The sequence below is a fragment of the Gasterosteus aculeatus genome, chromosome 12 (assembly GCF_964276395.1).
Source record: "Gasterosteus aculeatus chromosome 12, fGasAcu3.hap1.1, whole genome shotgun sequence".
Taxonomy (NCBI): domain Eukaryota; kingdom Metazoa; phylum Chordata; class Actinopteri; order Perciformes; family Gasterosteidae; genus Gasterosteus; species Gasterosteus aculeatus.
Genome location: NC_135700.1, coordinates 12,218,349 through 12,232,776, shown reverse-complemented (window position 1 = coordinate 12,232,776; position 14,428 = coordinate 12,218,349). Strand labels below are relative to the sequence as shown.

Genomic DNA, 14,428 nt, shown 5'->3' with positions numbered 1-14,428 from the left:
GGTAAGTCTGCGTTTGTCTGCGTGAGTGTTTATGATAGTTTACCGCAAGAGGGAAAATCCTGAAAAGGGTGGAGTTTGTTCATTTCTTTTGGACGGTTGGCAAGAAGGGGGCAAAAAAAGTCGAAGATCTGTGCGGTGTGGGTGTGGAAGATGTAATGAGTTCCCACGGCCTCAATACCCTCAGTTTGGTTACAGGCAGGCCAGCACCTCCCCCTCAATTTCTCTTCAACTCAGGTTGCCTCCTTGTTCCTGCCGTACCCATTTCCTTGGGTTCCTGTTCTGTCTGTGCCACCTTGCGGCTCCCATGCTGCTCGATACAATATTGAATGTATAGGATTTCAAGTCCATGATGGTTGCTGTGAATTTAGAAGAAGCACTGAATTGCCTGCATTTCTATCTGTTGTTGCGTGGCTTGCTGCAGATGTATAATTTCCTGGTCTTTTAAAGATTTTGCGCTGTGTGAACACAGAAAAAAATCATCTCGAGGAAAACCGGCTGTGTGAGAACTTCTGGTCAGCACAAATATATATGTATACGTGTGTGTGTGTGTGTGTGTGTGTGTGTGTGTGTTGATTCTGTCTATCCTCTGATTATAATTTGTTTTGAGAGTTCATTAGTATTCATCCTCATGCTTGCATTTTCTTTGTCTCTAATATTGTAAACAGCTGCTATTGAGCTTCAGGCACAGTCCCTCGGGTCCATTCTTCCCTCCTCCTCTGTCTGTATGCAGACTCACAGATTGGCAGATTGGCAGCGTCTGTTGTAGCAGTGCCCACGATAGATGCTCCATGTGGCTGTCAGAAATGGCATTTTACACTGGGGCAGAAGTGTGGCTAAAGGGAAAAGGAATTGGCACAAAATAAGGCACTTGCTTCACACACTGTACTAATAGTTGAACAGTTTGGCGCTTTTGTCTTCATCTTGGTTTTTTGTTGTCTTCTCCCCATTATGGATTCTTTTGATGATTATTAATTAGTTCATGTTTCTCCCTAATTAACGAAGCAAAATGTTCTCCAATTAGTCCAATCTGGTGCTGTAATTTCTCTGCTTGATCCTTCCTCTTTTGTTTTTCGACCATTGAAACGTGTTGGGTAGTCCTTTGTGTCGAGTTCGGTTGATTGTAGTTTTTATTCCCCCGTTCTTTGCCGGTTTCCTGCCAGATTACATTTCTGTTGGTACACCGCTTGAGACACGTACTTTCCAAATTTGGGCTTCTTGGGCTTCCTCCAATCCAATGACTTTTACCCAAGTCCATAAATGTCAAATGGCGTTCGTCAGTGGACACGTCTCCAAGGGTACGTCCTTTACTGCCAACGCGTGAGTTGGCATGGCGTGTCCTGCCCGTTGGCTCGCTGCCTGGCACAGAGAGCTGTGCCTCAGACGGTACAAGAGAGAGCAAGAAGAAGGAGCGAGTGGGAGGAGCTTTCCTTTGTGCCACCGCCAAACCACCCCGTTACCACTGTAATAAAAAACATCCCAGTGTTTCTGCTTTGTTGTTTCATTTTCCATTTCCTTCCTTAACCCCATGTGATGCCTACTCCATTTCCAACTTCCCTGTTTTTGGCGCCGGCGGCCTGTTGGTTCACTTCCTGTCTCATTCGTCTTAGAGAGTACGGAAATCCACTCATGTACCTCCATCATGGCGCCATGCTGCAACTAGTCCATCTCAGTGGAGGGCTCTCCAAATGTATTCAGGTCGAGGTCCCGTCTTGAAGTCTTCGTCAGCAGATGTTTACGTGATCTCCAAAGCGGTACTGATATAAGGATGAATTTGTGTCGGCAGACATATCTTATATGTAACTTCTAATATTCGGCAGCCCCAAAAAATGAATAATTAAAGATAAAAGAAAAAGCATGTGATGCTACCCTAACCACGACAGGACTCTTCTGTCTCCCAGGCTGCATCTAACCAGCTACCCTAGAGAGCGAGCAGAAGTCCGCCCTGGTGCTACCACTGAATGGATGGCACTGTGCCAACTTCTCTCTGCCATCAACCGCATTCGCTCCTTGTATCCCTTATTTGCCCAGCCCCTTTCTCTCAGTCTCTCTCTTACACACCCTCCTCCTCCTCTCCCTACCTTTCCTTCCACATGGCCACTACACGCGCCTTCGTTCTCCCTTTTTTGTTCTATGGGCTTGACATTAATTAACATTTAGGTTAATTGATTTTAAAAGCTGGCGATTTGGCCTCGCCATTCTTCTAAGTCGGCTGACTAACTGTTCTGCGCCCTGCCATTTTGCGTTGGTGCCTCGTATTGCTCCGCTCCTTCATCGGTTCTGGAGAAAAATAGAGCCTCAAACCCATAACCACCATTGTAGTGCGACAAAACCAGTAGAGCTAAGCTCCACCTGAAAATGCCACAGTACACAACAATGTAGGACACGAGAATCTCAAGCTGCTTATCTGACTTTAGCTGATTTGTTTACATTTTAACTGATTTCACTTAACAATGTTGACTGGGCATTTTATTCAAAGTTCTCCTTCTACCACCTTCACATCTTTTTTCTTCATATAGTTCGCTCTGTACACACTCTTCTAATTATATCCCCATCACTTTTCAAGCTGCATTTGTGACCATCTGCTTTGCCGTCATGTTTGATGGACATGGATAACAAGCATTACAGGTTGTAAACAGATTACTATATTCGTTTATGTTGATAAAAAAAGCTCTATAATATGTGTAGTAGTTATCTTTTCACTTGTCATTCGACGTCTCGTCATTTCTTCCCCAAATCTGCTTTGGCTCTTTTGTACATTTGTATTCAGGTCGTTCGGTACGGCGCTGATGAGGTTAAAAGCAGAAGAGTCACATTTTTTAATTATTCAATAAAATCTCCCTCCATCTTTAATGTGTATGCACACTGCTGTTAATTAGCTGTGCAATGGTTTGCTTTAATAGTCAAAGTTAGAATAAATTAATAAAGAGAAAAATCTTCAAACGCTCTTGAATACCATGTCACATACTTTATGCGATGGTGATTATTTACTATCTTTCTTATGTCTGTGTATGTACTATGCACATTTTGTGTTTGACAGATACATGGCAATGTAATTAAAAAGGATCCAAACACAGTCGTTGTGCCCTTGGAAATCTTTTTTTGATCCACACAAAAACCGTAGGAAAGGGGCTCAAACGGGCTCGAACATGCTATTTTTTTGCGTTTCACACTCTTGTGTTTGTCTGTTTGTTTCTTAAAATAAAATGAAAAGCTGCAACTGGGCAATTGAGACAAGAGGAATCCATTATGCAAATTTACCAGTATTTGCATAATGTCTTATGCCAGGAATATGCAAATGAACCATATAATTCATGAGCGCCCGCGTCTCTCACAATGTTCCCATAACTTTAGTTATTTTTGTTTTTTACCCCTCCTCATCTCTCCTACTAACCAAGCTGGCATGGCATGCACCACACTGACGGAGCAGACCCACACCAAACAAGCACACCCACAAAAAGGGGTTGCTGTTTGGGTTACGTGACCGGGTGGGAAAAACTTGTCTGTGCAGACTGATGGGGGATAAGGAGGCAGGCAAGGGGCGGGGACGGGTGGTATGGGAATAATGTGTAGGGGGGCACATAAATCCCTCTACAAAGGCTCTGTAGCAGATGCTAATTCTCTAAAACAACTGTGAAACTAAATAAAATGAGAGCCAAAACAGAAAGGCAGAACATTTCGACTGGGCGGAGTGTCAGCATTTTCTCACTGTTTTTTTGTGCGGTTGCTTGAGCGTTTGTTCCTTTCTTTGATGCCCGTTTTGGGTTCATTTATTTTTTCATATCGTGGGAGCCTGCTGCTTTTTCCTGTTGTGGAGGATTTCCTCATGAGTCATTTGGATGAAGGCTGCTATTCAGTGCTGAGTCGGATGGAGAAGAGAGAGAATCACAGAAGGAGAGAGAGGCTGAATACCGTAACTCTCCAGTACCCTGTGATGCCACCACTCTGCCTGGCCAAGCCCGGCACAGATCATTCAGACTGTATGCAGGAAGACCAGGAGCAGACACGTCCTGCTGTGTGATGTGAGTCGCACACCAGATGTTTGGGCTCTCGTTCTGCAGCAGGATTTGTTTTGCTGCAATTACAACGAGTCGCGATGATTAGCCTGCTTTGCATAGTTGGTGTGTGGCTAATGACTAAAGGGACGACTACATTGTTGCGGAGAAGGAAAAAAAAGCCAAATGGGACTGTTTTTTGCTAAGGCTTCGACCACTGCAGGACATGACTGTTTTCTCCTTGAGGCCTATTCTCACAGAACTGTCATTCAGTCTTTCCCATCACCTGGCTCTGTGGTGGATGTCTGCATGCACTATTTCTACGTTTCCTCACGCTTGGACACTGCAGAGCTTCAGATGGTAGAAAGGTGTCTGTGCCAGACCGTTTCGGTTCACACGCACACATCGAGTGTTCCCGCCTCCCCCTCGGACTCGAGGGCATCTGGTCCTTCCTTGTTGGACGAGGACTTTACAGCACATAGTGTATGATTGTTACATGTGAGTACGGGCATGTATGTTCTTATGAGAAGCAAAATGAGACAAAGGGGATAAGTCAGCGTGTGTCTCTCCTTATTTCTTCAACTCGTGCAAACAACGCACATGCTTGAATAAGTGATGTTTGTCACCTTCTCTGTTGCTGTAGGAGAACTTTGGATTGGAACAAGGAAAGAAGACAATGCGATGGAAATAGCGACTCTCATTCGGTGTTCTTTAATTACAATATTAACTGCTGTTCATTTTTCTATTGCACTTCGATGTGGTTTGTGTTGCTAACTCCAACTCAGAACTTTCCTGATTGTAGCGTCAAGACAATTATTCCTATACAATTATTTCTATTTTTGGTCAAGGTTTTCAGTTTTTATTAACATTTTTTGTATAATGGTGTATAATGGCGATGAGATTGTCCAGCTTTTTCTGTATTAATAGTATACACTAATTAAATAGTGTAATTATTTTCTGGAATTAGTTCTCAACCGGCAGCTTATTAAACAGCAGACACCTTTCATTATATCTAATGAATTTAATTGTGGCTTATATTTTGCCTTGACTTTATTGTTTGAATGCATTGGAAATCTCACATTGAGATTGCGATAATTGCTAAAGTATTTTCTCCTGTTATACATTGTCATATGTCAACTAAAGTTACATCTTTTTTTCTTCCTTTGCTTAAAACCTCACAATCACTTTAGCCAACCTTTGGATACATCAGTGATTTGTATCTTTTTGATGTTCTCTATGAAATAACAATAGTTACAAAAATAATAATGTTATTTTTATTATTATTATTATTCTATTATAAATACCACCTCTGACGAACCGCAAAGAGGCCCTGACGTATTCTCTTTCCACCACTATGGAAAGTTGTCAAAATAAAAAAATAAAACCGTATTATCTTCTTGAATTTAGTGATCTTTATTCAATTTGATGACCTGTGAAGAGGTTTGGCATTATAAATAATACTTGTATCGAGGGTATGAAATATCACTACTTTTATACTTTGTTTTACCCGTTGACTAGGGCCCATAGCAAAGCTAGAATCATCCCAAATTGTATAATGTTCAATCATCATCATCGTTTTCTTCTATTCAATTTTACATTTTTATCTTATTGTTGAGTTCAGTTCACAATTTAATCTGTAGAATTGAATTACATTACACTGTTGTATTTAACAGTTTGAAGTTCTCAAGAGCAGAATTACACCAAAAACCTTTACAGAAAGATGAAATACTAATAGCTATATAATAGCTATGCTCCCCTTTAGTTGTGAGGATGATAGTATGAAAAAAGAAGATGGCTTGCCCTTTTCTGTTTTACACTCTTGATGCGAACAGTAAACATGTCGTAAACTCTGTGTTCACCCCCTGATTGGGAAGCGAGTGTAAAGATCTGTCTCCGGGTCACAAAGCACTGTCGATGAGGTAAACCAATGGAGAGGCCCAATAGAGGGTGAAACACTTACAAAGTAGAATATATCTTAAATGAATACACTGGAGCTCTTTAAAATTATACACAAATCATCATGACATTTAATGAAAGTCGCCAGTGTAATGGTGTTTGTCTTGATCAGGCATCAGAATAAGCTTGGATATTAATCAGCTAGGTGAAGCGTGGAGCATAATAACAACATACATAATAAAATACGATGGTACATGTGATTGTGTTTTAAAGGGAAGGCATACATGGGAGGCAAGGCTAAATTGCTACTCTCACTGAAAGCTCCCTTCACGTTCATTGCACCCCTTGACCCATCAGCACACATTATCAGGTGAGGATTTATTTCAGCACAAGACGTTCCCATAAAAGTGGCAATCTTGTTCCACTAGCATGAAGGTTTTAGCCTTCTCGATAATAGCATCTGAAATCACAGAGACGCAAATGGGTCTGTCCATAAATACAACCCAACCATGAATGATGGAGCCAGCCTATGTAAAAGCAGGTACTATTAAAAAAACACACCCGTGCTTACTATGTAATGATAGAAAAACTCCATTTCAATTTTGAATACACTCACCATTTTGTGATTGGTAGGATTTTAAGACCACGTGGGAGCTCAATTATCAGGGCGTGTATGTAGTCATCTGTTTGTTGACATGATGGCTGTGAATATAAATGTTCAACCTGGTGCAGCTGTCAAAAATAATGACGAGATTGACAGTTTGGTGAAACCAACTTCAGGTTGGAATCTCTGCTTCTTAACATGCTGGTTAACAAATGTTCTACATATTCAACCGTCTACTCAGGAATCAGCAGCTTAGCCAGACGTTGCTATGTTAACTTGAATTCAAAGCTCTGTCTCACTTTCATTGTCTCATGTCTATCAATGCACGGCAGATGCATTCACTGTCCTGGCCTGTCCTATTTTCACGTTCTTCTTGGCAGTCTTTGTTGTGCAGGTATGTGCATGTGTCTGTGTACTTGTGTCCTTGGGTCTTCTGCCTCACTGCACTCCGGTCCACTCTTACTAGGTGATGCTTCTGAAGCCCCCTGCCCTCTCGCGCCTGATGAACCAGAGACAATTGCCAGAGGGTAAACATGTCCACTGGCACATGTCTCTTTCCTGAATGGCTGCATTTAGCATGCACCACCTGCCATTGTCACTGGAAGCATACACAAATTTGTACTCACACGTGCAGCCACATTACTAATGAGTTTAATCATGAAATACACCCAGTCCTCAGGAGCCTAGGGCTGTGTTAAGCAGTTATGTTAACTATTGCATGCAAATCGCAATAACATGGTGGAAAGCAGGATCCTGCATTATTCAGACTGGGTGGATGGAGTAATTAAGAGTTGTGTAGTCTTTCATAATTCATCTGCGTTAAAGGCCCAGCAGTTTTTCCTGGATAAACAGAGCTGGCAGATGATGTGATGTGGGATGAGACAACACAGCACCCGTGAATACAACTTCTGTCTTTTCGTATTTTGCCTGCGGCTGGTTTGGGTTGACTTTGAATAGTAGTAAATTCAAAACCATCTTTCTTCATATATTCTGCCAACATTCCCTCTGCCTCTCGTTGTTTCGTAGTCATTCCAGATACGTGTTCTTACTTGACACCAGTGTAAAATCATTAAACAGGACATTTATTGTATAATACTTGCAAGTAGGAGAAAGAACTGACACACAAACAAGTCATGCGTCAAGGCTACTCAAAGGGTTTGTTCTTCGGAGCGGGGATATGTAGTTGGGAGATGAACATAGACCAACGGGGGTGGAGCCCGGACAAAAGCAAAGTGCTGGTAATCATAATCATAAACCTTGAATGTAGGCGATCATCTTAGGAACCGCGAGATTAACTGGACATTGACGCACAAACATCTTACTATAATTTGACCCAAAACACAATGTGCTCTCTCTGTGTGAAAGAGCAAGTTGTCGAAGTAATAAATGTCTACGGTGAAACATTATTGCAGTTTTTTCAACAACGTCATCCAAGTTCATAATGCAGTTGGAGAAAAAATGTGTAAAGTTCTATCAGCGATTTGGACAAAAAATATGAATTAAACTGATTCACTACTGCTTGATTCGATGAGTGGCAACTGATGATAGTTTTTATAATCTTCCCAATGTAGCTGAAGGAAAATCTTGCAGGGCTTAAATTAATTGTCGATAGCTATGCTAGGATGTTATCCAGAGGATATGCAGCTACAACTCAAGGTTGTTAAAAGAAGAAAAAAAATCAGGACGAGATAGAAGGCATTTGACCATGTAAACTGGAAATGTTTGGTATATTTCTGGTACATCCCTCCAGGTAATATCTGGATTTTGAGGACAAATGTTGTCAGCTAAATATGACGGTTCCTTAATTGTGTTCTAAGGCTTGTTTTTCTTCATCATCATCATCATCATTGTAAATATGATTTAGAACTGAACAATGAATTGGGAACACGTTTTGACAAATTGGCTTAGTAATAATATATTCTCCGTAAAAGGATTTTAAAAAACACTTATTAATTTGGAAAGAAATGTGTGCAATTACAAAAACTTAGTAACCAGACATTTTCATGCAGACTTAATATGTTGTAGAGCCTTTTGCGTTAGATAACCAATAAGAAATTGAGTGTGTTACAGGTTGTGGGAAACAGCCTTACAGGTTTAATCCTGACCACTAAAATATGACCTTTATAGCATCATTTGTCAATTCTGTGTGTGTATATGTGCATGCAGGCATTATGTGCTCTTCCAACTCCACTTCCTCTGTCTGAGGGCTCAGAAACATAAATGAATTGAAAGCACTCTAAAAGGTCACGGCAGCTTTGCCTTTTCCAGGCGTTACCTTTGACTGGCAAAGGCAGAGATGTGCAAGTGGTAGGGATGAGCCAACGCTTCCTCTACATTACTAAAGCAATCTGAGTGCTACAGGGGAAAGGTTGCTTCACTTAGGTAGCTACCAACTTCGAGCCTTCCTCTTTGCCGCTTAACATTTTCCAAGTGGATTCGTTTGCTGCTTTAGTGGCAGATTGGTACTGTTTGGAATGGTTTTCCTTTGAGAGTAGTGATAGTTAGTAGTTTTGTAGTGACCATAACTAAGCCACTTTCTGTTGTGTTTATGCACATGTGGTCCACCCATGTAAAACGGTGGTGAAGGCTGCTTTCGGATCATCGGCGGGGACAGTGAGGTCGATGTATTGGGTTAATGACCTGATACATTCCCGCATTCCCGGTCCCACCTCCTTTAGCCCATATAGCCCACATCTTCTGCCTGCAGTCTTGTGTGCAGCGTGCTCTGGTGGCTAAAGGCGCTCGTTAAAGTCCATAACTTATCTCACGTTTGAAGCTAATGGGAAGAATACTGGCTGCGGTGAAAAATAAATTACACCCCCCCCCACCTCTCTCTTCCTACCCTCCTAACCTGTAGCGTAATATAGCAGAGGGGAGAGTATGCATTTCAGATCTAAGGAATTGGAATTTATCTGTGCTGCACAACGCTGACTGATGCATTTGGAAATAATGTACTAGAGCTGTGCATTACAGGAACCCTTGTAACTAATGGACAGCTCTCGCCTGTGGCCGGCGATGTATATCATTCAGCTGGACTACCTCATCAACTCCAACAGTTCCCTGCAAGGCTTCCTAGCCAGACCAGCCACTCAGGGTTTACATTAACGACTCCAGTCATAAAATCCGCCTCCCTTCCTACTCTGTCCGTATTCTCAAACCATTTATTTTGTCAGTAAATCCTTCAATCAAGCACTCACTCACCCTACTATTTAGTTTAATGGCAGGTTTATGCTATTGATTCTTGGTAACTTCAATCAAATTATTCCGGATAAGCTTTGTATGTGCTACCAAACCTGCTAAATAGCAAAATCCAACTGTGCTGCAACTTTAGGCCCTACTAGCTCATTGTTTTTGTTTTGCACATCATTGCTGTACTTGGACTGTACTTAGTCGCTGTCTCAGCGACCTCACCATCCGTACCACTAAATTAAAACCTTTGGCGGTGTCGTTTCTTGCCAGCAAGTGCCAACGGGTGTGTGGGTGTGTGTGTGTGTATGTGTGTTGAGCAAAGAAGGGGAGCTTAACTGTTATGTTGGTCTTAAGACCTTCATTGGGTAGTTTAGTTAAAGTAAAAAAAACACTTTTTTCTTGCCTTTCAAGAAATGCATGTTTTTGGGAATATTTTGAGCACTGCTACACCTGGGCAACTAGTACAAGCTTGTAAAAGCCAATCAAACAATAATGATATTTGATAGTCAAAATGCAATCAAAAAGTGTGCTAAATGACTTTTCCTCCATAGTCCATTTGAATGCGTATTATTGAATCATTACTTTAATACAATGTCACTTTTTTTGCACATACCTGACTATGTACCATATTTTCCCAGTTTGAATAGTGGGACTGAAAATAATTTATACTAGCTCTTGACATCATAGGTCCACCTCCCTCCAAATGTATTCCTATAAAACATACTATAGAATTTAATCCTATTCAGTTTGACTATAAATCGCTGAGATTGACATTGTTACCCCTCGGACTTTCTATTTCCGCAAGCATCACAATTGCACATTTTTATTTAATGGGGTTTTGTTTTAATAGCCACACCACACAGAAGCTATTTGTGTCCAAAGTAATGTAAAGAACAAGGAATAGGCCCGCTGAATTCCAACCGTACAGAGGTCAGAGGGACAGAAAATGAATAGCAATGTTGATTCCCCAGCGGGCAGCGCAAGAGACTAATAAGAGCATAACAGAAAGGGAGAACAGGGCCCTTGGGAACCAGCATAAAGGTTTTCAGTACATTTCTAACAGAAAATGGTCTGAAAACATAATGATGCCTGCTTTCAAATGCATTAGTAATCAGGAAGGAATTTGTTATGATATGAAGCAGAATTGAAATTCCCCAGCAACGTTGAAGAATTGAGTTAAAGGTGGAGGCTTGGGTTTAATAAAGGTGAGAGGGGAGAATATAGAATACAAATGTGATTGTGCATGATGGAGGCCTTTTTTTGCTCTTTTAGCAGGTAGCCTGGCCAGAGGAGAAAGGAGAAATATAGTGTTAGTATTTTTGTTCACGCAACTCCTGGTGTGGTATGACATTAAAGGCTAAAGACTGTCGCTGTGCACAATGATCTAGTGTTAATAAAGATTTCAAAATTGTTATTTAACTAATAAGTATGCATCACTGTATTAGAACAATTCTTGTGTTATGCTGACTCTCAAAAACAAGTGTGCATGAAATCCTATTAGTTAAAGTGTAATGTAATTATATCACTCAAAGGTTGGAAAATGGATAGTTTGCTGTAATATAAGGAGAGGAGAAAGTGCGGTCCATGTGGTAGTCAAGTGCAGTCTTAAGCAAATTGTATGCCTTTGTGGATGTAAGAAAATCTGAAGTCAGCAGTATTCCTGCTCTTTAGCTGAATAATTTGTGAGCAATACCAGTGGGATAATACAAAATAAAGGCTTGTAATGACAGTCATGGAGAATTCAACCCCTGGCCTGCTTGTCAATATTGTCATAAAATGAATAAACTTTTTTTCCAGATATAAATTGATCGAATTATTTGTATGAATAGATTTGTTTGTGTCCTAATCCTTATGCTTTGTTGAATCAAGTCCACTCAACAGCACCCTGTTTATTTTCTCAAAAACACAAAAAACTGAATGATGACTGCAGCCTAAGTATATTTTTCAGTAGTGGGGGGTGCAGGTCGAGGACTCAGGTGGTCACTGTGGTAGTATTAAGTGCTACGCAGGGTTCTTATCGCCCCGTTGCAATTTTTGGTGTCAGTTCATGCTGGTAGTTGGGTGAGATCATTGGTTAACAAAGTATCTCTGTGTGTTATGCTGTAAATGGTCCATACGCTGGACTGTCCTGTGCTAAAGCTGGTCAGATAAAGAGGCCGGAGGGAAGGAGGTCAGGTATGTGCCAGCGACCTCTACCTCAACCGTGCAGACGTTGTGAATTTCATCTATCTCTGGAACCAGTGATGGGTTTGTCGGACTCCCTGTAAAACAAGCCGCTCTCAGGTAGCTGTGAACTAGAATCACCACTCTGCAATAGATCTGTGCAAAGAGGATTTGCTGGGAACTCAAACTGGAGGCCAGCAGACAGATACCTTTTATCTAACAGGGTGTCATTAAAAGGTTGACTGTGCCGGTGCCAAAATGCTCCAAAGCCCGCCCAATTTCATATAATTGACATTGGCTGATTATTTACTAAAGTGCACATTTCCAGTGTACGTTAATCATGGCTCCACTTGATGTTTCATTTTATTATTTCCTTTGTCATTTTACCGTGTGGCTATCATTTATAATTTACGAAACTACATCATCCCATTGGCACTGCCTTGCCTTCAACTGGGCTCATCAGCCCTCCCAAAAGTGCCTTTTCCTTTTGGGAATGGTTGCCAATAATACATATCTATTTCAGAGCGGTGAATTATCCCAATTGTGGAATTGCTGTCTGCCTGTATTTATTTTTGCTGCACATGTGTTACAGTCCTAGCTCTCTGATGGATGTCCCCGCACCCTCAGCCTCTTCTTTGATGTGGATTAACACTGAGCTCCGTCGTTGCCCCCAGTCACTCTGCCAGCACCTTTTGATGTTCCCTGTGTGGACTTCCAGATAGAATTTCTAATAAGGAATCATTCTCATTTTGATTTCTCGCTAAATGAGACTAGTGACCTCTGGCATTTAGCCTAAAAACCTTGTTGGGAGATGAATTAACTGAGGTAGTGATTATATGTGCAAGGTTGGAATACGGTTTGAGTCTAAAGGCAGATTGTTCTGACTAGCGGTAACAATGCTCACCATGTTCACGGTGAGGAACTTTGTTTGTATTAAAATAGAAGTCACCCACCAATTATGTAGACTTTAGCCATTTTAGCTGCTTAACAATATTTTTTGGGGTTTTCGAAACCACACCTACGTATGTATTACTAATATAAAAGATCTCTCAAGTGATTATGGTACATTAAATCCTTTTCTAATATGTTTAAACAATGTCATTGCTTCATAAGTTCTTGGTAAAATTCCAGTAAGTGTCAATTAAATTAAAAAAACAATAAAAAGTTTAGGCCTGTCTTACAAAATTGGTCAATGTAAAAAAAAAATATATATATATATATATATATACATCCACATAACGTTAGAGAGATACAAGGCACATAGGTGAGAGAAGTAGGAGGATAGATAACTGGATGTTTGCTTCCCCAGATGTCATTAAGTCAAGTGATGCATGTGTTTTTTTCCGTTTTAAAATCAGTATTCTTCCCGACCGTTCAAAACACAGTGTATAATCTTTCAAACATTGTTAGAGTTCAAGAAGTTCAGTCGGGGTTTATCCTCTTTATGGGTTAGAGACAGGAAAGGCAAAGCTAAAGTAATGGATGAATTCCACTCCGTGTCTGTAATTGGTGGGCTTATTAGAAGGGTTCTGTTGTGAATTATGGCATCACAAAAAAAAACTTTTGGGAGTGGTGGGAGACCAGGGAGCACCTGCATGATTCCGGGTGCCGTATTTGGAGAGGGTATTGTGATTTAGTTCAAAGAGATTCTTTTTTTCCCCCATGTACAACGAAGAGATTGTTCAAGACCCTGGGATGGCAAACACTTCTCATGTGTTTTTTCCTTCATTATACGTCTGGAAAGTCATCGATAACAAGCAAGCTAATGTTTGGCCATGAAACTTGTGAAGATCAAAGCAATTGAGGTCCTTTATTTGTGCCAAGAGAACAAATACCCTTAAACAGATCAAATGCACTGCTTCTACTGAGTAAACTCTTCAATTTTGGAGCAATATGTGAAAAATACTGCAAGTAATCCTTTCTTTTGCGTTTAGGAGTCAGATCTCATTGCAGTTAATTTCATGACGACCCCCCATCTTTTTTATTTTTTGTTGCCTTCCTAATGGATCTGCGTATTTTCTCTCCAGCTCTACTCGATGTTGTTGTCCAATGCTTAAGTTCTGAATGGTTAATTTAGGAGGCCTTGTGCTGTTGCTGTGTCACTGTTTTGAGAGATCAAAGAGGCTACTTAATGCTGAGGTAAGGGAAAACTATAACAGCTATTTCAAACAGTGTGCAGTGTGCAGAAATTATGAGCATAGTACAATGGTCCCCTTTAGAAACATAAAACTCCTCAAATTTGGACATGATGCAGTGGGGAAGGGGCTTTAGAGCGATCCCCTCTTGGACGCAGGAGATAAAGGGAAGCACCGGTATACATGCGGCCAGGTCACAGTGCTGCAGAAGTCAACAATCAACAAATAAAAACGTTGGGGAGGAGGCTTAGTGCAGACTCAGAGACTGGCTCCATCGGGGAAAACAGTGCTATGTTTTCAAAGACCCTTTTTTGAAGGTACTGGGAGGGCTGCCCTTAGCCGAAGACATCTGCCCCACCGTTCACAGTGAGGGGATCTTAGGAACACACACAGCATCGGCAAAGGTGTGTCAGTAAATATTTCATTCAGAACTTCAGGTGTACTTTTTT

The 14,428-nt window shown here is 41.0% G+C and overlaps 1 long non-coding RNA gene across 1 annotated transcript; it reads left to right on the top strand.

Moving 5' to 3' along the window:
- Positions 1–3,663: 3,663 nt before the first annotated feature.
- Positions 3,664–5,378, top strand: LOC120831131 (uncharacterized). Its single transcript, XR_005714021.2, has 2 exons — positions 3,664–4,490; positions 4,636–5,378. It is a non-coding gene; the product is annotated as an uncharacterized LOC120831131 (long non-coding RNA).
- The last annotated feature ends 9,050 nt before the right edge of the window (positions 5,379–14,428 follow it).